Consider the following 25,793-nt stretch of genomic DNA (forward strand, 5'->3'; position numbering starts at 1 on the left):
ATAGACCAACCGAGTATACAACAATTTTGAAGGGGGGGGAAATTATTTCAAGAGTTTTTAGTAGATGCTTGGGCTGCGACAGAGCAAAATCGATTGACATATTATCCGCTAAACCAAGCCAACTTCGTGCAGAACTTTACAAGGGTCTCACTGATATTGAGGAATCTGGATTGGAACCACATCAAGTTGGTCAATGTTTTATATTACCTTCTTCATTTACTGGTAGTCCAAGAATGATGTTTGAACTTTATCAGGATTCATTAGCCATCACACGTTATAACAAGCATCCTGATTTGTTCATCACAATGACTGCGAATCCTCATTGGCCAGAAATCACGTCAGCTCTGCTGCCTAATCAGACTTCCCTTGATAGGCCTGATTTAGTTGCACGCATGTTCGAGTTAAAAAGAAGACATTTGATGAAGTTGATTGAAAAAGATGGAATCTTAGGTCAAACAGTTGGCCATGTTTTTACCATTGAATTCCAAAAACGTGGGTTGCCTCATATGCATGCATTAATTTTCTTTCAACAATCCGACAAGGTACGTACTGTTGATCAAATTGATAGGTTGGTTTCAGCAGAATTTCCAGATCCTAAAGAAGATCCTCTACTTTTTGAAACTGTGAAGAGTTGTATGGTGCATGGGCCATGTGGTACTCGGGACAAACATGCTATTTGCATGGAAGACGGAAGGTGTACTAAAAGGTTTCCACGAGTGTTTACAGAGTCGACAACAGTAGACGTGGATGGTTATCCAATCTATCGTCGTCGCGATACTGGTAAAGTGTATACCGTGAAAGGGCATCCTGTCGATAATAGAGATATTGTACCTTACAATGCTTACCTTTCCAAGTTGTTCAACTGTCATATTAACGTTGAAGTTTGTGCGGGTTTGCGTTGCGTAAAATATATCCATAAGTACATCTTCAAAGGATATGATCGTGCTACTTTTGTGTTGGGAAAAGTATATGAGATTCAACAATATCTGGATGCACGATACATCGGACCACCAGAAGCATCTTGGCGCATATTTGGCCACACTTTGCATGAGGAGAACCCAACAGTTGTGCGATTGGCAGTTCATTTACCAGGTATGCACCGTGTTCTTTTTAACCCTGATGATTCGAGGGAAACAATTTTAACAAGAGCAGAACAACAAACGTCAACTTTATTGGCCTTCTTTAAATGTTGTGTTTTAAATGAAGATGCACGTGCATTCACTTATCAAGAATTTCCAGAACACTTTGTCTGGAATAAACCACAACATTTATGAACTTCTAGAAAAAAAGGATTTGCAATCGGTAGAATGTATTTTGCGAGTCCAAATTGTGGTGAAAGGTTTTATTTGAGATTATTGTTGACTATTATAAGAGGTCCTCAATTATTTGAATGTTTGCGTACAGTAAATGGTGTTTTATGTGAAACATTTAAATTAGCATGTATTTCTCGAGGCCTTTTAGAAGATAATGGCGAATGGGTACCGTGTTTAGAGGAAGCTATAAAAATGAAAACTTTGTATCAATTAAGAAAACTGTTCGTTGTTATTCTCTTGCATTGTTTCCCTTCAAATCCAGATGATTTGTGGAATCAGTTTTCACTTAATATTTGTGATGACCTGGCGCACAAGTTGCGTACAGTATTTGGAATCACGACACCGTCCGAGAATCAAGTCACAGATTATGGTTTATGTCTTATAAATAAACTACTTCAACAGTCTGGCAAAGATTTAACTCATTTCAAACCTATGCCTCTTTCAACTGAAAATTGGAATGATCAACCTGGGAATAGATTATTACTAGAGCATAGAATGATTCAACATGAATGTCAGACAGTAGATGTACAAGTTAACGTCGATCGTTTAAATGCTGAACAATCTTCTGCTTATAGGGTCATTTTAAATTCAGTCACCAAAAATAAGGGAAGTGTGTTTTTTTTAAGTGGAGGTGCTGGTACTGGAAAAACATTTTTATACAACACGATTGCAACCAAATGTCGTAGTATGGGTCATATTGTTATAAGTGTTGTTTCATCTGGAATTGCTTCGTTGTTATTAGTGGGAGGTCGAACTGCACATTCAACATTTTGTATTCCCTTAGATATTTTAGATAATTCGATATGTGGGTTCCGTAAGCAGTCTATCCATGCTGAGTTATTTAGGGAAATTAAGCTAATTATATGGGATGAAGTACCTATGTAACATAGATTTTGTGTGGAAGCAGTTGATCGAACACTTCAGGATATTTGTGATAACAAAAACCCATTTGGTGGTATTACAGTTGTTCTAGGCGGTGACTTTAGGCAAATCTTGCCTGTAATACCAAAAGGAGTTCGTGAACAAATAGTCGGCGCTTCACTAAAACGTTCACCACTTTGGTTGATTATTGTTGTCCTGACATTGAGTCTTAACATGAGGTTAGCTGATTCAGAGCCAGGAAATGTTGATTTTGCAAAATTCTTGGTTGAGGTACTTCCTTACTTCTTCCAACAAACAATTCATTATTTTAATAAATTATGTGTTATTACAAACTTTCAAATGGTTGACATAGTTATATTTTTTTTAGATTGGAACAAACCCGTGTGAAATTGTTCAACTACCACTTATTCACAGGTGTAAGAATCTACCTGAGTTATTGTGTTCAACCTATCCTGGATTGAATATATTAGGTACATCATCTCCAAAGTACTTGACAGAGAGAGCTATTTTATCTCCCCGTAATGATGATGTAGACTTTATTAATTTGGAGGCATTAAAAATATTTCCAGGAGAGGCTATTGTCTATTTAGCCGCTGATAAATTAGTTGAAGAGGGAGAAGAAAATAGGTTTGGAGGAGGTAATTATCCCAATGAGTATTTAAACTCTCTCGATCCTCCAGGATTACCTCCCTTCAAGCTTCAACTAAAAGTTGGTTGTCCAATAATGTCACGAAGAAATCTTGCTCCAAAAGATGGTCTTTGCAACGGAACTAGGTTGATTGTGGTTCGATGTGCTCCACGCATAATTGAAGCTCAAATTATTACCGGAGATAAATCTGGAGATTTAGTTTTCTTGCCTCGAATATCTCTTACAACATCGTCTGTAGACGTTCCTGTTCGGATGACAAGAAGACAATTTCTAATTCGATTGGCTTATGCAATGACAATTAACAAATCTCAAGGACAATCTGTTAAGTTTGTTGGAGTTGATCTGCGGAGTCCAGTTTTTAGCCATGGCCAACTATACGTAGCATTGTCAAGATGCACTGCTTCAAATAGATTACATGTTTTATTACCGGAAACCTCAGAAAACTCAACTACGAATATTGTGTACCCTGAGGTTTTATTATAGCTATAGGTAATCTTTCATGATATTTACTTCTTCTTTTTTTCATTGTACCCAAATTCAACAAGTATTAACTATTTAACTTTCTTTTTCACTAATAGAGTTGGGATCAACAAGTACAAGACTTTGAGAGGCGAAATAAAAGATATATATGGGGAGAATGGAAGCATCGAAACACAGTAAGTGTATATTGCTTATTATTTTAAAGACCTTAAAATCTATCTTTATGTCATCCTAACTATTGCAATGATATAACTTTTCAGATTGTTGTGCATGCTTCTCACTGGTCGTCACGGGTGCGTGTAGATACAATTACTTTCTTAAGAGTAATTCGAAGAGCTTACATACCTATTTTGATTGAAAACTACTTTGGCTAAAGTCTTCCAACTCTATGTATTTTGTGATACTTTTTGTATAGAATAGATGATATCTGCAAATGAATGCACATTTCATATAGAAACTACAAAACAATCATACTTTTGTAGAAAGGAACAAACTTTGATGATTGTTTTTGTAGTTTAAATATTTTTTGTTACCATCAACAACTATGTATGTGAAGTTTTATTATGTGAAAGGAAACTATTTTATTTTAATCTATTTATGGCTCTAATCTAACTATTATGACAATCTAGATAATACATTTACATCATTAAGGTTTAGAATACATTGCAGCAGACACTTATTGCGCATCAAGCACAATTGAAACAAACATGTTTGCGTCAGGTTATTCCTAAATTTATATAGATTCCACTTTTGTTATTTTTTGTGAGTTAGCTATCGTGACCTTTGTATTCGTTCATGCTGTAGACATTGACGTCATTATGCGATTTGGAAGAGGTCAACCTTTTACTTCTCCATGTTCCAAATCACACCAAAGGAACATTTTTAAGAGGTCAGTACTTTTCTTAGTCTAAAATTTGGTAATTTTACGAATTAGATATATTCTGAATTTATTTTATTGTGTCCATAACTATTCAAATTGGATATTGCTCAATCGTTCCTTTTAATTGGCAACAATGGTGTACTGTAAAGACGACATCTAGTCGGGTTCTGAGCTCATTCTTTTATCTGTAAGTATTTTTACAAATGTCATTGATTTTATTGTCATATTTAAATGTTTATGTGAATTTTACTACTTCTGTTTACGTGTTGTACCAAATGAGTATTATTGTAGTGAGCATCCTTAGACTGGATCATCTATATTCCTACAAATTCGTATGTTATTTTGTCTTTATTAAAAGTATTAGTTTTTAGGACTATTTTCTCGCTACTTACATGGAACAAGTAGATGACAGTCACACTTGATTCTTTACCGGCTAAGATAGGTTATAGTTACATGCTCCCATTGCAATACCTTTTTAGATAAAGTATGTTGTGTCAGAGTCGTACATCAACTCACTTTCTGGGTAATGATATGGTTACATGCTCTCATTGCAATATTATTACTTTACGTGTTGTTAAGATCTTTCACTATGATGGTTCTACATTGACAGTGTGATGTTATATGTTACTAATTTCTGTGATGTTATTCAGGTACCTTAAACGCGATATTTGGATGAACATGAGATATTTTTCTGAGGAAGACCTGCGACCTCTTTTAATAGTAAGTCCTTATTAGATTTACCTATCAGTGTAGTAAACTGTGAAGTGATATGACGAATAAATACCGAAACATTCATTCAACTGTAACTTATAATCATCCACAATGTACTTGGTCTATAATGCATATAAAAGAACTGTCCGTGCCCCACGGGCACGGGTTACACCCTCGTGATGGAACATGTAGGAGTCCTTCGTATCTTCATACTTATTTATAAGGCTGAAAAGCCGCAATAATGGGGCATGATCGACGAAGAGTCGCGGCAAGCTGTCACAATTAAGAAATGGAACACCGACAGACTTGAACGTGGAAAATAAGATGCCGCGCAAAAGTATAAAGGAAAAGAACAAATCTTTATTAATTCATAAGAAGGATCTATTACAGAAGAAATTACAACATATGACACCAAAAGACACAACATGCACTTAGGTCTATTACAGAAGAAATTACAAAAAAGAAGAGGGAAACCCGAACCCACAAATGGAAGGTTAAGGGCAAAGAAAAAAACAAAGAAACGTGAGCCACAAAAGCAATCACATGTCCCCGCTGGAAAGGAAATAAAAGGCTACCAGGTACCCCTTTCCAAAAATGCAGTCAAGGCCAGAAGATAACCAAGGACAAAAGAACCCTCTTGGCATCATCACCATGTCCTGAACACCTAAGTTGGATGAAGTATTGGTAATCCTTACCCTCCTGCGGGCTCAACCAAAACGGCGCGGGAGGTTATCACGACCGTTATGAAGAAACTCGACTTTTATCACGGTCGTTATGAAGAAGCATTCCCCAACCCAGGCACCTGGTATAAACGAACAGAGGCCTCATCTCGGATCCTTGAAGAGAGGAGGAAATGGTAGAGCAACATAAGAAGGGTAAAATCTCTCCAGTCGACTTTCAAAACTTTTAATGGTGAAAAATTGGAAGGCCAAAGCAGGCTGTTTATAGCTAGAGAACCCCTTGAGGCATGAAGAAGGATCATTAAAAGCAAGGACCAAACACACCTCGAAAGACAGTCAGCGGAATAATGACTGGGAGACGTGAACGGCTCAAGAACAGCGGTTACCAATGAAATTTCAGCAGGTTTTGAGGAGACGTGTTTCATCCACCAGACGCGACACTCCACGCGTCTGCGCATGATGAAACAGGTTACCGCGTGGAGTAACCCAAAAGATCAGCGTCGAAAATACGCAATCAGAAAATGAAGTCTATGACATCACCAAATCACGAATGGAAAAGAAATTGATTGCTCTAGCAAAAGATGAACGTGTCTTGGAAAAGCAAACCACACATCAAAACAAAATACAACCGGTTCAGCTCTGGCAAAGACGACACTTAATCAAAGAAGATATCCGCTTAGTAGATATCAACCATCTCTGGAATATCGACAAAAAGACAGATTGTATTGTTTAGCATCCCTCTTGCTCTTTCTATCAAACAAGCGAGGAAACTCACTTTGGTCGAGCTCAATTACACCGAGCCTCATTTTCTTGGGAGGTTCACAAGACAGCCCTGGTCTAGGTAAGACCCAAAGAGCTTCGCGATACAACTCTGGGACAGGTAATACCCACGACTTCAAACCTTCAAATAAAAAATCCACACGAGTTACTTCTACTCCTTAGTCTCTTTAATTTCAACTAAGGAGTGATGGGAATCATAATGATACATAAAATGTCCAGACGTTGACTAACGCCTGAAGAGTTAAGATCAGACCTGAAGTCTCTTGGATCGACTCGGCTTAAGGCAGCAGGACAGCTAAACACCTGATGGTACATCATACATTCCTCTAACTGGGAGGTCGTCCAGAAGAAACCAGCTCTCTACAAAACGCACTTGACATGAACAGATCAGCCCTGGGATCTCAAAAGGAATAAGGGGGTTCTCTACGGGTTTGGCCCATATCTTAAACCCAGAATTGGGGAGATAACAGCGCTGCGCGACCTAATGACTCAATCCTGAACTTTCTAGAAAGATCTCAGTCGGCCATACATCTTGAAGTGTTTAAGCCCGATCGAACTCCACGTATCTAAAGGAGGAAACTTCTCCTTTAGAGTCTATCACTCCGGCAAGATATCTACGAAAGTATCCTTGAACTTAGGAACTTTCACTTATCAAATATCCGGGATAGACTCGAAGAGAAACCCTAAATACGCAAAAGATGTAACTTCCCTTACGGTTTGACAGCCATCGCCTCACCACCGCCACAAATCACAGTCGGCCTAACTTCGCCTATAAAAGGCCCCCCACGTCGTCCTTCTCACGACACGATCTCTCCACCCGAAAAGATCACAAAATCACTCAGAGTTCCCCAACTCGCCCCCAAAAGGATCGGTCAATATCCATTCGTTTACTGCAAATAGCACCATGAATGTCTTGAGCGTCGGAGGGGTTTCCGAACCCTTTGCAGGTTTTTCCCTCATTGGGAACTGACGATCAGAAGCATGGAACAAGGAACAAGGAGCTGGGTGATGATGCATAAAATGTCCAGACGTTGACTAACGTCTGAAGAGTCAAAGATCAGACCAGAAGTCTCTTGGAACATCTCGGCTTAAGGTAGCAGGACAGCTAAACCTCTGATGGTCTACCACACATTCCCCTAACTAGGAGGTCGGCCTGAAGAAACCAGCTCTGCAGAAAACGCCCTTGACATGGACAGATCAGCCCTGTGATAAGTAAATTGACATATTTTAGTTCTATAACGAACAACTTATAAATAATATGTTTACGAAAATAGAAATTCACAGATTTATTTCATTTCCCACCACTAACAGTAATCTTTATAGTTACTTTAATTTCTCTATCTATATTCTTTAGTTTTGATGAGCTTAAGTAAGCCATACACTATCACGTGTAAAGAACAATTTTTTTTCGTCTTAAATTAAAATAATTTTGAGCTTTTAAATCTGTCTATCTAAATAATCGTGCCGAAGTCACGGGTCATACCTAGTATGGAGTAAAATTTAAGAATATAAATCCTTCATAGGGATTTCAATAAATAATGAAAAGAAAAACAAAAAATGGATCGGACCGGGGTTTGCCCAACCTAGGCTTCTGCTGGATTGGGCCTAGCACGCCGTGTTCAGAATAATGGTCTAACAGGGATAAAACCCGTGTTGACCTAGCATGTTTTTTGTATGGGCCGGACAAGTCAGGACCCATAAGCACCCAAATTACAATCGGGTAGTATAGTCTTGTTACATCTTTTGTCATTTTGGAACGTTTGTTGTCTTTTGTCCTCTTTCTGAAATTTTTCAGACCTGTCTTTGTGAAATCTGGTTGATGTAAAGAATTCACAATATTACTTGCAGAATGGACATATACACGAATTTGATTAGAACGCTAATCTCTTCTTTGAACTATTAATCCTTTACCTGAGACATCTTTTAAGTTTTTCCCTCTCTCAATTTGTACAATGTAGAATCGAAGAGATTTCATCTCGATTATGGGTTGACCTTGCTATTTAGGCATTTCCAATGATTTATTGTATCTTATTTCATTTCATATTTTTATGACTGTTAATTCCATTTTGGCCCCATAAAGATGACCAACTCACCAAAATGGCCCCCTTTTTCATTTTTCCGTCTATTGCTCCGTTAGACGTTAGTGAGGTGGCATTTTCTTTCCATTAATACCCCTACCTATGTTAGCTCAAAATATTTGGAATCTCAAGACTCTTTATAACATGTCAAATCAATTTGCTTTTTTCATTTTTTTTTCTTCTCTCTCTCCAGCTTCACATCAACTCTTTAAATTTCTACTAAACTTTTATCTCTCTTCATTTTAACCAATTTCTATTAAAACTCCAAAACCTCCATTAAAACCACCAAAAGCTTTAGAATGGTTCTTTACATCTTGCATTTGGATTTTTTTTTTGGTTGTTAATTTTGGTCTGCCTTCACTTTTAGTGCTCTCTTTCTTTTATCCTCTCTCATTTTCCCTCTACTTATTTTGGTGAAATTGTAAGAAAATGAGAAACATATATCACATTTATTTACCTTTGATAATCCTAAATTGGATAGCAAGAGAGAGAATGTGTAAGGTCATTTAGGAAATGGATTTGACTATGAAGTCTGAAAAAAATTTTTGACTTATAGTGGACTTTGAGCAGACCAAGGAGCATATGCGGTTGCGGTTGGTCGACATCTTAAATTTGAACCATAAGAAGATGATATTATGGATTAAGATTGCATATTTAGTGTTGAAGGTGTGTACACTTATTATTTGATAATGAAAATCAAAGAGCAATAAATTTTCACTTTTTCTCTCTAAAATCTTCGAATTGAGAGTGCAACTTGAACCAGATCAAAGATCATGATCTTCTTTTGTTTGCTACAAATTTCAAGCTTAATCACTAAACAGATACATAATAATGTTAGCATACAAGTACCAAATTCAATCTTCGGATATGCATCGTGATTCATGATGATTTTATAATTCTCTGTTAAGCCAATCATATTTTCGCTTATATATGAATATTGAGTGGAAGTTCTGTAATACATTCTTCTTTAGTCATTCCTTAGTCTGTTAACTTATGAACATTACTGGCCGAGTTCTTCTCTTTAGCTACGGCAACATAAAGTTCTTATAGAATTAAACACGAATGAGTCTCTGAGTCCTAGTTAAATTATTGAGAGAGTTAAATTCAAAATCATCCATCTGAAACCCACTACCCCAGTTTTCAAATTTATACCTTAATTGAATCATCAACTTTAAGATCCAGCAAATGCTATGGCCTATGGGAACCATAAATGATGGAAAATTAACTTGACCTCCTAGAATTTCTTATCTAAAGTTAGAGATAGAGAAGTTAGAGAGAGAAAGTAAGATATTTCCTTTCTTTGTGAGTTAAGAGTCATGGAAGACTAGAGTGAAGTTAGAGAGAGAAAATATAAGAAAAATGGTAGTCTAGGTGATTTTTTGACAAGTATTAATTAGCTTTGGGAGTTAGGACCTAAAAAGTTTAACCTGACAAAGAAGAAATGGTTAGAGGGGTGAATTTGACAAGAAAGTAACATGTCTCTAACCTCTAACGGAGCAATAGACGGAAAAACGAAAAAGGGGGCCAAATTTGAAGCTGGTCATCTTTAGGGGGCCATTTTACTCAGTTGGTCATCTTTAGGGGGCCAATGGAATTAACCCTTTTTATGATGATATTATTTCGTTAGGAAGTATGATATTAGATACATGCTAGGGCTAACACCCAATTTTAAATATTTTGAGTGCCACATGAAATTTTAGAGAGTTTTTTTTTTCGTATTTATTCTTTTCCGTGCAAAATTTATTTGGGGGCTAGTGAATCTTAGAGACCTCAAGCGAAGAACACTATGTTTCTTAAGATATCTATTATGGTCTAAACATTTTTAATACATAAACTAAAAAAAATATTTTCCAAAATCTCTAGAATAACTAGTGATATATATCTACTAAAATAGCCATGTCAAACAAAAAAATAAAGTAATTTTAGAGATTTGTATTGGACAAAGGATTATCTTATTTATTAAGAAATAAATTAATTTTATTTTACTAGAATTATTAGACTCAGTATAAGCAGTAACTCAATCAGGTGAAAATATACATTATTAATTAAGAAATCTTTATTGATTTTTTGTTCTATAATCATTACTTTGAGATCTTCCAAGAAATATTTCATTCTTATTATAGATTCGAATGTTATCTAGAATGTTGATACTACTGCTATAAAAACCCACGGACAAGAGAATAAATAATTAGTAACTCAATCAGGTGAAAATATACATTATTAATTAAGAAATCTTTATTGATACTTTTTTTGTTCTGTAATCATTACTTTGAGATCGTCCAAGAAATATTTCTTTATTTTTATAGATTTGAATGTTATATATAATGTTGATAGTGTTCTATAAAAACCCACAAACAAGAGAATAACACCATTCAACAATCTCATTAGAAGAAGATAAGAAAGAAAAATAAGCAAAGATGGTTTACCCTCCATGCGAAAGTGTTGGATGTGCTGGTAAGCTCTCAGAATTTCCTATTTAGATGTCTTATGTTAGTTTTAGTTCCTCTATTGTTATAATAAAACGAAAAATCCATGCTGGAATGAACGGTCTAAATTCAACTCATTTTTCATGGCCAGCAATTAAAGGCAATAGACTAGGTTTGACCCACTTCTTCGGGAAATTAATACATTGTTTGTGTAATATGTGAAAGCAATCATCTTCACAATGACTTGATGGATAAATATAAGGGTCCCTAAATATAATATTTCACCGATCATACTACCGTCTCCATGATTCAAGTCTAGTAACTAAGTTATGTGATTCGACAAAGTAAATTATGGTACAAATTTGATATCTGCAAAAGTTTAATTTCTTTTGATATAAATCTCTAATGGCTAATCTCAGATTTCTTTTTTGAAGAGTTTACTCCATTCAGTGGTAACGTATACATCTCTTTACTCGGAAAACTAGATGTTGAATGTTACTGATTAATTGATTGGTAATGCAGTTGCGACGTATTTTCCAGAAGTAGTTGGAATGCCAGGAGTCCAAGCAAAAGCCATCATAGAGAGAAGTCATCCAGAATTAACAGGCGTTATAATATCGAAAGATGATGTCGTGGATAGCGCTCACTGTTGTAATCGCGTTCGGATCTTTGTTAACGATGACGCTAAGAAAACTGTCGCCAAAACTCCTAAAATTGGATAAAAGGACATCAATGGATCATCAAATATTTTATTTCTTTAAATAAACTAGAGTATAAGATCTATTTATTAATAAATTGAGATTATCAATCTAACTTTCTATTAGAATAAAATGAAATTATGTCTCAATAAATAACATAATAGGGGCTGACCCCGGAAGCTTTCAGTTTGTGGTCGACCCTTTTTTCGGGCCAAATAGCATTTTTCTAAACTTAATTTGTGGTTCTCCATGTACATGAAAATTGTACCCTCAAGTAATCCCCACTTAAGCTTTAAGGACCTCATCTCTCACAATTGTCACACCTCAGGTCCAACTTGAATTCATTTCACCTCTATATAAAGGACTCCCCTTTCTCCCTCTTGTTTCCTTGGGTTCTCACCGAACATGGTAGTCTAGAATTAAACGTATCATTCTCTCTTCAATGGCTTCTCAACTTGCTAGCACAACCGGATTCCGATGAAACAAGGTTAGCAATCTATAAAAGAAGCTAAAATATTACAGCGTTATCGGACACGAAAATGATAAAGTTAAAGTGTTAAATGGGACGAGTTATCGAGGTCGAAAAGGTAGTCGAAAGCCGTCTTCATCATCAAGTTGCATAGGAAAGATGTTAATAATTGTGGTGAAGTGATGAGACATGAAGTCATGGCCCTATGGCAGTTGAACCATATTTCTCTCTTCCAGTGGTGTCTGTCACAAATATACCACCCAATGGATATATTTGATACTTAAAAATATTTTAAAAATGTGGTGGTGGTGGTGGTGGTGGTGGTGGTTGTTTGTAGTGGAGCTAGTGGTGGTGGGTCGTGTTGATGACATTATGTACTATTGTTGTTTAGTGTAGCTAACAACAAATCTTAATAATAATTAATCATGTTGAATTTCAAGAAAAATTAACCAAATATTTTACTATTATTCACCTTGTTTAAATATTTTGGGTATGTCTAACCAAGTGACTATGTGAAGATAATTATTCTCCTTATTATACACATATTTTTCACATAAAAATTAGCTTAATCAAAATCTAATAATAGTTATAAACAACCATTAACGTTTATAAACTCAAATATCCATGGTGGTCCGACACATGAGTCAGATTTTGATGCGGTGACGGGTTTTGAATTTTTGATTGCTGTGATTTATTTATCCTAAAGGTGATTGATGTCTATAAATCAAGTAGATATTTTGGTCAGAAAAATAATAACTTGAATCATATGTAAATATTTGGGTTGAGAGCAAAATAAGTTCTATAGGTGAGATTAATGATCGAAAAATTACAATGAAAACTAAAATAACGATTTGTAATATATATGCAATGTACCTTAAAATAATGATAGCACTAAACAAATAGGATCAATATCTATATTTTAAAAAGGTTTTTTTTTTCTTTAAGTATATGACCCCTATTTATTTAGTTATGTTAAGACTACACCCCTGAAAACATTTTTTGTTTAGGCGTTAGCTTCCAAAATCAATGTTCCCGTCAAATAGCTGTTATGTGAGGGGCGTGCGAGTCACATGCTCGATCTCGGACTAAAATGCTCCCGTCCTGATCCCACGGTTGAAAACATTTGGGTTATTTTCCTAATGGCCCCCAACTTTGTGACCAGCTTCCCGCCTGGCCCCCTAAATTAGCAAAAATACCCATATGGCCCCCTAGTCGCCGTTACCGTCAGAAAACCGTGAAATCACACATTTCACTTCCGGAAATGCCCTTCCGTGTTGTCAGGCATGCCTGACAACCACTCAGCCCGTCAAATCGTTCATTAAATACCATACGTCATTCAGATTCACCTTCCCCCATGCCCGCCGTTTCTTCCCCATGCCAGCCGTTTCTTGGAAAGACAAGACACCCCTTGGGAGCATAAAAGCGACGAGCCGCCTCCCAGGCAACTTGAAATCTGGACTTACGTTGCTGCCTCAGGATCGCCAAGAACTCATCTCCACCTTACAAAGTTGCTATTGTCCTCCGACGGTTCAACTCGGCCAGTTAAAAAATGTTCCTACGAGAAGCCTCAAGATCAGCTTTATCTTTGCCCCTCTGTTGAATCAGAGTAGCTTCTTTCTCTTAGAGAGCCTGAAGTCTTTTCTCCAGAATGGTAACGCGAGCATCAGATTGAGAAGACTGAAGTTCAGCGTTGGCCCTAGATTGCTCCGCCTCCAACTTCCACGAATCCCGCTCGGTAGAGATTATCCTCACATCATTAGATAAGATTTCAGCCTCGACTTTATAGGACAAAGCATCTTTCTCAGCTTTCGCAAGCTGGGACTCCAAACGCCCGATCGAGGATAATTGGGATGCAACATCATGGCTAACCTGATAACTCTAAAAAGAAGGAAAACGCAAAAAAAAAAATCAGAAAAGGGAAGAGAAATAGAAAACAAAAAACCAGGAATAGAAATACCTCATTTTGGAAGTGAAGGTTAATATCGTCGATCAAAGAAACCATGCGACGAGAAAGATTTTTGGGCCAGTTGGACATTCTCGCCGTTAAACTCAGGTCCGGCGAAGTTTTCCCTTTATCAGTTGAGAAATGAATACTCGCTCTAGTCTTGGAGGCCACAACCCCATGACCAATCAAGAAAGGAACAGGAGGAGAGGAACTAGCAGGGATCGAAGGAGAAGCTGAACCGACAGGTTCCCTAATAACAACGCCGGCTGAACTCCGACTGACCAAAGATTTGGTACGAGATTTTTTGACACCAGAAGAAGATGGAATATCTTCAGCCTTAGCCCGTTTTCCCAGGAAAGCTAAAAAGAAGAAGAAGGGTAAGAAGATCAGACACACAAAGGAATACCAAAAATAAAAAGAAGAAACATCTCCAACCAAAACTCACCAGGAAGAGAAGGGAGCGTCTGTTGTGATAAAGAGCCTGTAGAACGGCGACGCCTTCAGGAATGAAACCCTCTCTCCCCCTATCCAGAGCGGTAAAAGTTTCAAAACATTTAATGTCTCCCTCATCAGGGATGATTTTTGGGCGTACGTTGGAAGAACCAGGTACACGAACAGCAAAACCATAGTCCTCGGATGAAAGGGAGGGACGAACAAAAAGGAATTTATCCTTATAAACCTTAGGGATATTCGGAGCAGAGAAGAATGGACCGAAACGAGAAGAAAAATAATGCTAGCACCGGTCACTGGACTTAACGGAAAAAATCTTATCAAAAGCATAGAAGCTCGCGTTCTCACCTTGATGAAGGCAGAGGAAGAAAAACGCCATGATAGTCATCAAGACATTGGGGCTCAGTTGGAAGAGTTAAAGCCCATAATGGTTCAGCAGTTTAACAAGAAAGAGCGGGAAAGGAACCACCAACCCCAGGTTGAAGAAGACCTCGTAAACACCAACACGAGTAAGACAAATCCTGTCCTCAGGCGAGGGAAGAAGAAGTTCGACAGTAGCCGGAATCGCGTGACTAGCTCGAAGAGTGTCGATGTCTTCTTGAGTCATCCGACTTGTGAAACGATTTTTGCCAGAGAAATCAGCGGTAGGAGGAGGAGTTCGAGCTAACGCGCACCAGGCTAGTAGGAGAAGGACGCGTGGAGATAATCAGTCGGCGTTTGGAAACAATAACATACCCTTTAACCATCGACTAGGGTCATCGATGGTTCACGTTACTCGGCAGATGGCAAACGATCAAAGAGCTTTAGGAAGAGCGATCGTCCCCCACTCATAAGGAACCACGCATCCACGGTAGCTGTAATACGCTGTAACCTAAAAAGATCAACGCCGAAAACGGGTGACCAGAAGATCAGATTTGTGACGTCATAAAGATCACGTATGGAGAAGAGATTAATTACTTAAGCAGAAGACGAGACGTGACTTGGGAGAACAAACCACATGTCAAGACAAAACATAGCTGGGATGGCGCACCTCTTTCCTTTACTTTTTCTCCTTTGTTTTTTGTCTTGGAGAAAATTAACCTTCACTTATAGTTAAATTTTGAGTTAACTCCTATATGGCCCCCTACTTTTTGACCAGCTTCAAATATGGCCTCCAAAATTCTGTAAATTCAAATATGGCCCCCTTTTTTGATGTAATTGTCCTAACCATCCTTCCTTTAAATCCTTTTTCAAAATTAAAAATAAAAATAAAATCTTAATTCCACCTCATTTCCCTCTCCACCCACATCTCTCTCCATGTCAATTCTCTCTCTCTCTCTCTCTCCACATCACCTCTCTTTCTAACTCACCTCTCTCTCCAACTCACGTTCATATTCTCCGATTGAAGTTGCCGGCCGGAAATTTTTTTAGCCGGCGACCTCCCCAAAAAATAAGTTTTTTTTTCTCTCATCTCTCTCTCTCTAAAAATCCGGCGAAGGGGGTTTCCCTTCGTCGGAGCTGTGAACAGACCAGACTTGGTCTGTTCACGAGAGAGACATGAGAAAAATTTTTTTTTTTTGAGGTCGCGGACCGGAAAATTTTCCGCCCGGCGACTTCAATCGGAGAAGATGAATGTGAGTTGGGGAGAGAGAGAGGTGAGTTGGAGAGAGAGAGAGGTGAGTTGGAGAGAGAGAGAGAGGTGAGTTGGAAAGAGAGGTGATGTGGAGAGAGGGAGAGAGTTGACATGAAGAGAGATGTGTGGTTGAGAGGGAAATGAGGTGGAATTAAGATTTTATTTTTATTTTTAATTTTGAAAAAGGATTTAAAGTAAGGGTAGTTAGGGCATTAACTTAAAAATAGCGGGTCATTTGAATTTACAGAAATTTGGGGGCCATATTTGAAGCTGGTCACAAAGTAGGGGGCTATATAGGAATTAACTCTTAAATTTTATACAATATTGTAGTTATGCACAACTATGGAACCTTACAAAACTGTAACATTAGTTGCACAATTAGCTTCACTCGCTAAAATTCATGACTAATGGCAGCATCTCATGATAAACAATCCACAAATTTACAAGGAATTTACGAAGTTTCTGGTATCTATTATTAGTAATAAAAGTCATTATGCTAGAAACTACATTTAAAGAACAAAAAACAATAGCAGTCAGGTTCAATGAAATCACACTACCAATTTCAAAAAAAAAAAACGCACGACCAAAGAATTAGTCTTGGCCATCCATGGAAGGAAACCTCACTTATTTCCAAAGCTCCCTCTTCTTTTCAGGTACCCTTATCCCTTATCCTCCATCTCTATCATAGTTTTGGTTCAAAAAGGATAAAAAATTGTATCCCTAACAGCTAACTATATATAGTCCAATCAAAGATGGTCCTAACTGTTGATTTAAATTGTGAATTAATAGAACCAAAGCGATTTTTTTCGGTTTAGCCGTCTATATTTATTATTGAAAATGATTTTTTCTAAAGAAGGTTCTCTACCATTTGGCAGGGACACATTAGAAAGCTATTCATTCGAATTGAAAAGTCTACCTATGACTCCTATAAAAGTAATGTCGGAAGCTTTACAAATCGAAACAAAGGTGATAGAAGAGTTATTTGAAGATGGAGTGAAGAGTATGAGAGTGAATTATTATCCACCTTGTCCTCAGCCTGACCTAGTAATGGCCTCAAAAGTCAAACCACACTCTAATTCAGTTGCTCTAACTATTCTCCTTCAACTTCATTAAGTTGAAGGACTACAAGTTCTTAAGGATGGAAAATGGGTTCCTATTAAACCTCTGTCAAATGCTTTATTGTCAACATTGGAGATATTCTTGAGGTATGGATAAAATCATAAAAGAAGCATTTTTTGGAACAACTACTTGTAGAGGAAAAGGTTGTTTTACATTGAATTAAAACAAGAAGATCCAAAAGGTCAAAGGTTCGACCCGTTCGTATTATTAGATTTAATCTAGGAAGAAAATAGAAATATTCAGTCAATACTGAGGGGGCACAGAGATCCACACCCCTATACCCAAAATATCGATTAATATGAAATAAAACAAGTCTTTCCACGAATTATAAATTTTAGAGAAAACAAGTATTTTATGATATATTATATTTAACAATTAACATATCTAATCATGGTTTAGAATTGTCACTACCAGGTGGAATCAAAACGATATCAGATGCCTATAACAAAAGAGGTGTTACGAGTTATGCATTTCATTTCTGCCCATCAATCATTCTTCACAGACATTTAATCAAACACTTGATGAGCATCTTGAAACCATTATGGTATGAAGCAAATGACAAGAGAAGAAAATAACAAGTTCAATCAAACTCAAAAGACAATATATATATATATATATATATATAACCTAATTTAAGGCAAAAAACTTATTTAAATTGATGTAACTAACCCTACAATGGATTGAACATCAAATCAGAGTTCTAAACCTGCTGTCAGAAGGTAAAAATTGATGGAAGAGTGATGGAACCAACCTGAATTTGTACTATAATAGCAGCCAAAGCTTGGAATTGAAGTCTATGCCTTGAAGATGATGATGGAGCCCTAAAATTGATTGAGTTGTCCAAAATTAGAGTTCTAAACCTGTAATTAGAAGGTCAAATTGATGGAAGATAGTAGAAACTAACCTGGATTTGTGAACTTAGAACTAAAGATTGCAACTCAAAGGTGTTCAAATGTGATAATGAAGAACCCTAAATTTCATTAACTAACTTGAACTCGTGAGATGATGGAATGAAATCGATTAAGGTTCCTCTTGATCGTGGGACCTGAGATTTTTGCCAAAAAATTTAGAGGGAATTTTCCCGCAAAATTCTCGAATTGGGGACGGGGATTTTCCTTAGTTCTCGGGTTTAGGAAAATCTGACCCTAATAACACTTTTTTTTATGAGTTGTTCCAAAACTAACTTAGTGTTAAACTGCCCCAGATACATAGATTTTAGGGGCAGATGCCTATAAGACTGTCCCAGATGTGCATTTATAGGGGGCACATGCAAAAAGCGTCTGTCCCTAATGAGCATGTTTTTTATAGTGTTACTCCCGACGCTAAGAGTTTTTCGACCTGCTCGGCTATTTCTGCCTGATTGTCTAATGAAACATTCCTTTTCTTTTGCTTCACCGACTTGCTTCCTTTTCTGATGTTTAATTTATGAGTGATGATCCCAGGGTCTATCCCAGGTACTTCGTCAGTCCCGAACGCAATGACGTGGCGCTGTGCTCTCAAAAAATTGGCCAGTTCCGCCTTCTCGTCTTCATCTAGAGTACTCCCGACATAAGTCACTTCTGTGGCCTTTTCTCCAATCTGTATGGGTACGGTAAGGTCTGTTGTTCTTTCCTCTTCTTCTTAGACTTTTTCTTCTGCCAGCACATCGGTTCCGAGCGTTTATTTTTCCGGAAGAGGTGGCTCCGCCTCTGGATTGGTGACCTCTTCCAGTCCCGACATTATGTTTTCCTGATATATCTTTATAGAGAGTGGTTAGTTCTGAAAAAGTATTGAATAGGATTCGGGTTACCGAATGTGATGATTTGCTGGAGAGATCCCCCTCGTTCTAGCGCCAATTGCTGATGTCGAAAATTTGCTCCCGGTTAAATCAGTATGGAAAAGGGAGTTGATGCATGATGGCCTCCGTTATGATGGTATATTCTGTGACGAGAGGAGAGATTCCTCTGTTCAGCTCTGCTTCTCTGCTCTGCTTCTCTGCTCTGGCTCCCTGCTCCTTGCTCATGTTCGTCTGTTCCCGAGGGGGGAAAACCTGCAAAGAGTTCGGAAACCCCTCCGACGCTAAAGACAGTCTAGGTGATCTTTGTAATAAAAGAATGAATGTTGATTGGTCCTTTTGGGGGGCGAGTTGTGATAACTCTGTTTTTGGGGGGTGATCCTTCTGGTACGAAGAGATCGTGTTTTTTTGGGGAAGAGAGCGTGTCCTGTGAAGGACGATGTGGGGGCCTTTTTTAGGGGAAGTTAGGCCGACTATGATTAGTGGCGGTGGTGAGGCGGTGGCCGTCAAACCGTAATAGAAGTTACCTCTTTTGCGTATCTAGGGTTTCTCTTCGAGTCTATCCCGGATCTTTTATAAGTGAAAGTTCCTAAGTTCAAGGATACTTCGTTGATATCTTGCCGGAGTGATAGACTCTAAAGGAGAAATTTCCTCCTTTAGATATGTGGAGTCCAATCGGGCTTAAACACTTCAAGATGTGTGGCCGACTGAGATCTCTCTAGAAAGTCCGGGATTAGGTCATTAGGTTGCGCAATGCTGATATCTCCCCAGTTCAGGGTGTTAGATATGGGCCGAACCTGTGAAGACCCCCTTGTTCCTTTAAGGATCGCATGGCTGATCTGTCCATGCCGAGGGCGTTTTGCGCAGAGCTGGTTTCTTCCGGCCGACCTCCTAGTTAAGGGAATGTGTGGTGGACCATCAGGGGTTTAGCTGTCCTGCTGCCTTAAGCCGAGCTGTTCCAAGAGACTTCTGGTCTGATCTTTGACTCTTCAGACGTTAGTCAACATCTGGACATTTTATGCATCATCAGTAGTAAGTTCAGGAAGTTGCATTAGTAAGTATAGGACTAATTATATTAGCTGTTTGCTTACATATGTGAAAGAAAAAACAAGATACAGAGCTTCTAAGCATCAGAAGGGGAAGAGAGAGGATTGCCAATGTCCACCGAAATTCTGACCATAACAGCTAGAAGACGGCCGCACCCACGACTACGAACCAGAAACCCAACCACAGAGAAGAAAGCCGGTTCAGAGGTGCTTGTGGTGCCGGTCAGAGAGTAGACTAGAGGATAGAGAGGCCTGGATAAACTTAAAGTAAGCAGATGATCTTCGTTTAGCAGATCTTAAAGACGAAGAACATCAACAAAACCTTCACAAGCAACCTCCATGCAGAAGTGTTCGATAGAGAAATCTTCCTCATTCAGAACCATGTAAAAGGCAACCCTCACGTCGCTACCAAGGAGAGTTCCGCTAACCATTAGGAGAGTCATCTATATAATAAAAGAGGAGGGTATCTTTTTAGAATATACCCTCCTCACTTAGTGGCTAGGATTTATCCTTACAAAGTGTCTTGGACGGTTCAGATTAAGTTTAATAGATGCTTTTCTTTTCAACCTTCCCCATCCCAAACACACATTCCCGCTCATTCCCGCCCAAACACACTCTCTCTCATCTTCACGATCTCTCACTCCCTCATCTTTCTGGCAGAGAAGTTGTGGGGTTCAACCTCTCCTTCTCTCAACTTCTTGGTTGGTATCTCTTCTGGAAGAAGGTATCTCTTTATCTCTCCCTCTCTCTCTATATAGATTTTTCAGTCTCAATCTAGGATTTTTGTTTTGGTGGCTCAGTTTACAGACCATTCAAATGAAAGGGGAAGCAATATTTTTCCATATGCTTTTCTTCTCCAAAGTTTTCTCTCAATCATGATGTATCTACTTCTTTGTACCAACTTATTTCTCTGAAATCCCCTTGGTTTGTAGTAGAAGTTTTCTCTCAATCATGATGTATCTACTTCTTCAGGTGAATCAAGGTTAGGTTTGAACTTTCATTTGATGCATTCTATGTTAAGGTGAGCTTTCATTTGATGCATTCCTCATTTAGTTTAAATTAAATCTCAGTTCAAGTACCTCCTTCTATTTAGAGTTCAAGTACCTCCTTGAGCTATTCAAAAACTCAGATTATGTATGAGTTTGGCTCCTACTACTTATACGTAATTAATATACTATAAGTTTGGCTCCTACTACTTATACGTTTCTTTATTTACATCTTTTCTATTTTGTTCCAAGTATGAGTTTTGTTGAGCATTTAGCCAAGAATCAAAGTAAGGTCATATCACCAAATTTATAGTATATTAATTACATTATCTTTCTTCTTAGTAATATACTGTTTTATCTTCGGATTGCATTGTGATTAAAATTTGCAGAAGTGGGTGTAACCATTAAAGCATTCTACTTTAAACCTTAGCACAACACGACTCTTTTTTTCTACTTTTGTTGTCAATTTACAATGTTCTCCAAAAAAGAAAAATGCACATCCTTGGCCTTTAAAAACCGAAATCTGCTATAGATCCTCACTTGAAAGTGGGAGCAAAAATGCGGCCGAAAAGTTGACGATTTCAGAGTCAAATCATAACGGCATCGAAAGCAAAGTTCGCCCTCATTATTTGAATCTGATTTTGTTTCTTAAATAACACTTGAAAATCATTGAGTAGTTTTTAGAGTCAAATCATGTTACTTGAATTTAGTTTGTAAGAATACATTATTTGAATCTAATTTTGTACGATTCGGAGTCAAATCATAACGACATCCAGCAAACTCTCTAGACTTTTTGTAAAGCATTTGAGTAGTTTTTAGATTCATATAAACTGTATGTGACATTGAATTAGAAAAAAAAATGCTTCGCTAAATGTTTAGAAGAAAAAAAATGCTTAGCTAAATGTTTAGAAGAAAAAAAAATGCTTAATGAGCATCTTTGTGAGAAGATGAATAAATAAGGATATTAGTATCTCATCAATCCTCTCATAAGAAAAACTTCATATTCTTGAATTCTTTGTCTATTAAAGTTCGCTCCAACTTCGTCGTTTATTGCAATTGTCGCAGGTATCTCTCTTTCTTGATGTAGGGTTTTCAAGGTAGTAGTTCCAGGTAATTTTGGCTAATTTTTTTTTAAAGTTGTTTTTGTTAAGTTGAATTGTTTTGTTAGTTTTCATAATTGTTTGTGTTAAATTAAATTCTTAAGGTTAAATATGAGTTTCACAGTATATAGTTTTTAGGTTATATTTTGATCATATTTAGGTTATATTTTGATCATTGTTCTTATTTGATTTTATTTGGCAGCTCCTCTCTCTAGAACTTATTGTTCGAATACCCAAACCCCATGCATAACAGTGTTCTTATCGTTATTTGGATCCAACTTTGGAAGAACAGTAGTTGAGTTTCTAGGTCAAGTTCCATTATTAAAATTGCCCAAGTTGTCAAATTCAAACATTATAATAAGTAGTATCGCCATGGCTTCTATTAGTAACTTCTATTAGATCTTCTATTAGAATAAGTAGTAACGCCAGTGCTCTATTAGAAAATACTGTTCCATTATAATAAGTAGTATCGCCAGTGCTCTATTAGAAAATACTGTTCCATTATAATAAGTAGTATCGCTAGTGCTCTAGATGTGATTATGTATTGTTTATCCATTTCTTTATGTAATTTCTATTAGAACTTCCAATACCGAAACCATATCTTCGAGCTCTAACATCGACATATACGTACTTCTTGACGCTTATATAATCAGTTGACGGAATGTATTTGATGATTTTGAAGTTCCTTTGCGGAGTGAGCCATAGCTTTAACGTCTCCTCTATTATGGGTTCTGCATTTCGAACATGTTTTCGCTTATGTTATGGAACAGAGCATTTTTTTGTCGAACTTCCAAATTTTAATCCAATTGAAAAGAATTTCAAGATTTTTCTTTATAACAATCTCTCGGATAGATGAAGAATCTTGGTTTTCGATCTTTTTCTGTTTGTATCAACAATTTAGTCTAATTGTTTGTCTCTTAATCTTTAACGTTGTCACTTCTCTCTCTCTACAGTTAGATGATTCTTTTTCGTTTTTCTCTTTACAGTTTTGGTGAATTTTTGTGTGTTAGGCGATCTCTCTCGCACAACCGGTAGCTGTTCGACCCTCTCTCACACACGCACACAAAACCTTTTTCGCTCTCTCGAAATTGAATATTTGTTGCCTTATTGATGATGAATTTCACTAATTTGACTATGGATTTGATCTATGAATTTAATTCATGGGCACCTTCATGTTTGGCATTTAAACAACTGTATTTTATTCTGGGAGAGAGTTGAATTTGAGTTTACATAGTTTTATTAGTCTTTTGTTTTTTTGCGGTTTGAGTTTCTGTCAATGTTGCTTTGAAACTTATAGTGAAAAACAGTGTGATTAACGAACTCCATTTGATCATAAAATTGTTGCATAGTTGATTTGAAACTTTGCCTATAAATTAATGTCTGTGTATAGAGTTTTTTGTGGGTTAAGAAGTTACATTAACATAAAGAAGATCTTATTATTAACATATAGAAGATCTTATTATTCTTTTGACAATAGATCTCTTAACATGGCTGAGAGACAAAGGAAGAGAAATTACTATGGTCTTTTTAAAGACTCGGAGCCAAATCTCTCAATATACGGACAGGTACAATATATGTTTTAGTATAATTGATTTTCACAATTTTGTTTGTTTGTTGGTACTAAAAAATATATTTTTTTTTCTCTTAAATATATTGATGTTTATTCTTTACTACGAAAGGTTTCCTTAAACATTGACACAAATGTCATATCACAACGTACACTTGCTCAACGATTACGAAGGGAAAGGGAGAAATTACAATGCATTCACAAAAAGTCTACGGCGATAACACCTGAGGTAGACGATAAACATTTACGTTGATTCAGTTGTGAGCACAACATACATTTTTGTCATCATACCAAATGTGGAGGTTTCTTTCCCTAAATAGCCAACTAACTCTGTCGAGACGATAAACCATTTAGATAAAAACAAAAAAAATATTGCACCTTAAGAATCATATGTAAAAGAAAAAACTAAAAATTTAGACAAATGAAAGGCTATAACAATATCATCTGAGGTACATGTATGACCATATGGATTATATGTTTCACTTATTTACTTTTGTTAATGTTCATGGTTTCTTCCGTCGTTTTTGCCTCTATGAAGAATAATTAAATGTTTAATCTTTACTAATTAAGGTTTCCTTAAACATTGACACAAATGTCATATCAAAATATGCACTTGCCCAACGATTACGAAGGGAAAGGGAGAAATTGCAGCAGATTCACGGAATACAATTTACACCAATACACTTTCCCTTTATAACATCCACTGGAATAGATCTTCCACAAAGTGAGACGTATTCGGCAAACGACCCTCACCTGGGCATTCAAAATCAGGTACCCGCTGCTCAACTCGCTTTACCAAAGGCTACTACCCAAAGTAGACTTCCACATCTTGATTGTTTGGACATACATTCTGATCTTCAACTAAGGAACTTAGATTTCGACTTTGAAAGTGTCATAACAAGATCACTCACCCGTTCTCCTGTACATGATGTTCTTAATGAAGTGGATACAAGTTGCCAACATTCAATTTTTGAGCAAGGGGCATCTTCAACTACACATAACATTGTACGACCAGGTCCTACTGAAGTCAGTAATTTAAAAATGCTTCCAGTTGTACATGTATATGAAGAACGTCATTTCTTGGGTCAAATGGATGTTTTTAGTAGATGCTTGGGCTGCGACAGAGCAAAATCGATTGACATATTATCGGCTAAACCAAGCCAACTTCGTGCAGAACTTTACAAGGGTCTCACTGATATTGAGGAATCTGGATTGGAACCACATCAAGTTGGTCAACGTTTTATATTACCTTCTTCATTTACTGGTAGTCCAAGATTGATGTTTGAACTTTATCAGGATTCATTAGCCATCACACGTTATAACAAGCATCCTGATTTGTTCATCACAATGACTGCGAATCCTCATTGGCCAGAAATCACGTCAGCTCTGCTGCCTAATCAGACTTCCCTTGATAGGCCTGATTTAGTTGCACGCATGTTCGAGTTAAAAAGAAGACATTTGATGAAGTTGATTGAAAAAGATGGAATCTTAGGTCAAACAGTTGGCCATGTTTTTACCATTGAATTCCAAAAACGTGGGTTGCCTCATATGCATGCATTAATTTTCTTTCAACAATCCGACAAGGTACGTACTGTTGATCAAATTGATAGGTTGGTTTCAGCAGAATTTCCAGATCCTAAAGAAGATCCTCTACTTTTTGAAACTGTGAAGAGTTGTATGGTGCATGGGCCATGTGGTACTCGGGACAAACATGCTATTTGCATGGAAGACGGAAGGTGTACTAAAAGGTTTCCACGAGTGTTTACAGAGTCGACAACAGTAGACGTGGATGGTTATCCAATCTATCGTCGTCGCGATACTGGTAAAGTGTATACCGTGAAAGGGCATCCTGTCGATAATAGAGATATTGTACCTTACAATGCTTACCTTTCCAAGTTGTTCAACTGTCATATTAACGTTGAAGTTTGTGCGGGTTTGCGTTGCGTAAAATATATCCATAAGTACATCTTCAAAGGATATGATCGTGCTACTTTTGTGTTGGGAAAAGTATATGAGATTCAACAATATCTGGATGCACGATACATCGGACCACCAGAAGCAGCTTGGCGCATATTTGGCCACACTTTGCATGAGGAGAACCCAACAGTTGTGCGATTGGCAGTTCATTTACCAGGTATGCACCGTGTT

At 37.2% G+C, this 25,793-nt stretch overlaps 3 long non-coding RNA genes across 3 annotated transcripts; 2 read left to right on the forward strand and 1 right to left on the reverse strand.

Annotated features, from left to right (window-relative positions):
• Positions 1-229: 229 nt before the first annotated feature.
• LOC147557526 (uncharacterized) lies at positions 230-10,917 on the reverse strand. The gene is made up of 3 exons (XR_015234051.1): positions 10,880-10,917; positions 846-1,116; positions 230-375 (listed from the first exon to the last, which is right to left on the reverse strand). It is a non-coding gene; the product is annotated as an uncharacterized LOC147557526 (long non-coding RNA).
• On the forward strand, positions 3,238-3,639 carry LOC147557527 (uncharacterized). Its single transcript, XR_015234867.1, has 3 exons — positions 3,238-3,333; positions 3,423-3,500; positions 3,585-3,639. It is a non-coding gene; the product is annotated as an uncharacterized LOC147557527 (long non-coding RNA).
• LOC147557528 (uncharacterized) lies at positions 10,800-11,692 on the forward strand. Its single transcript, XR_015234052.1, has 2 exons — positions 10,800-10,907; positions 11,402-11,692. It is a non-coding gene; the product is annotated as an uncharacterized LOC147557528 (long non-coding RNA).
• The last annotated feature ends 14,101 nt before the right edge of the window (positions 11,693-25,793 follow it).

The sequence above is a fragment of the Eschscholzia californica genome, unplaced genomic scaffold, assembly GCF_041429995.1.
Source record: "Eschscholzia californica isolate CP2 unplaced genomic scaffold, dmEscCali1.0.p SCAF_2, whole genome shotgun sequence".
Classification (NCBI taxonomy): domain Eukaryota; kingdom Viridiplantae; phylum Streptophyta; class Magnoliopsida; order Ranunculales; family Papaveraceae; genus Eschscholzia; species Eschscholzia californica.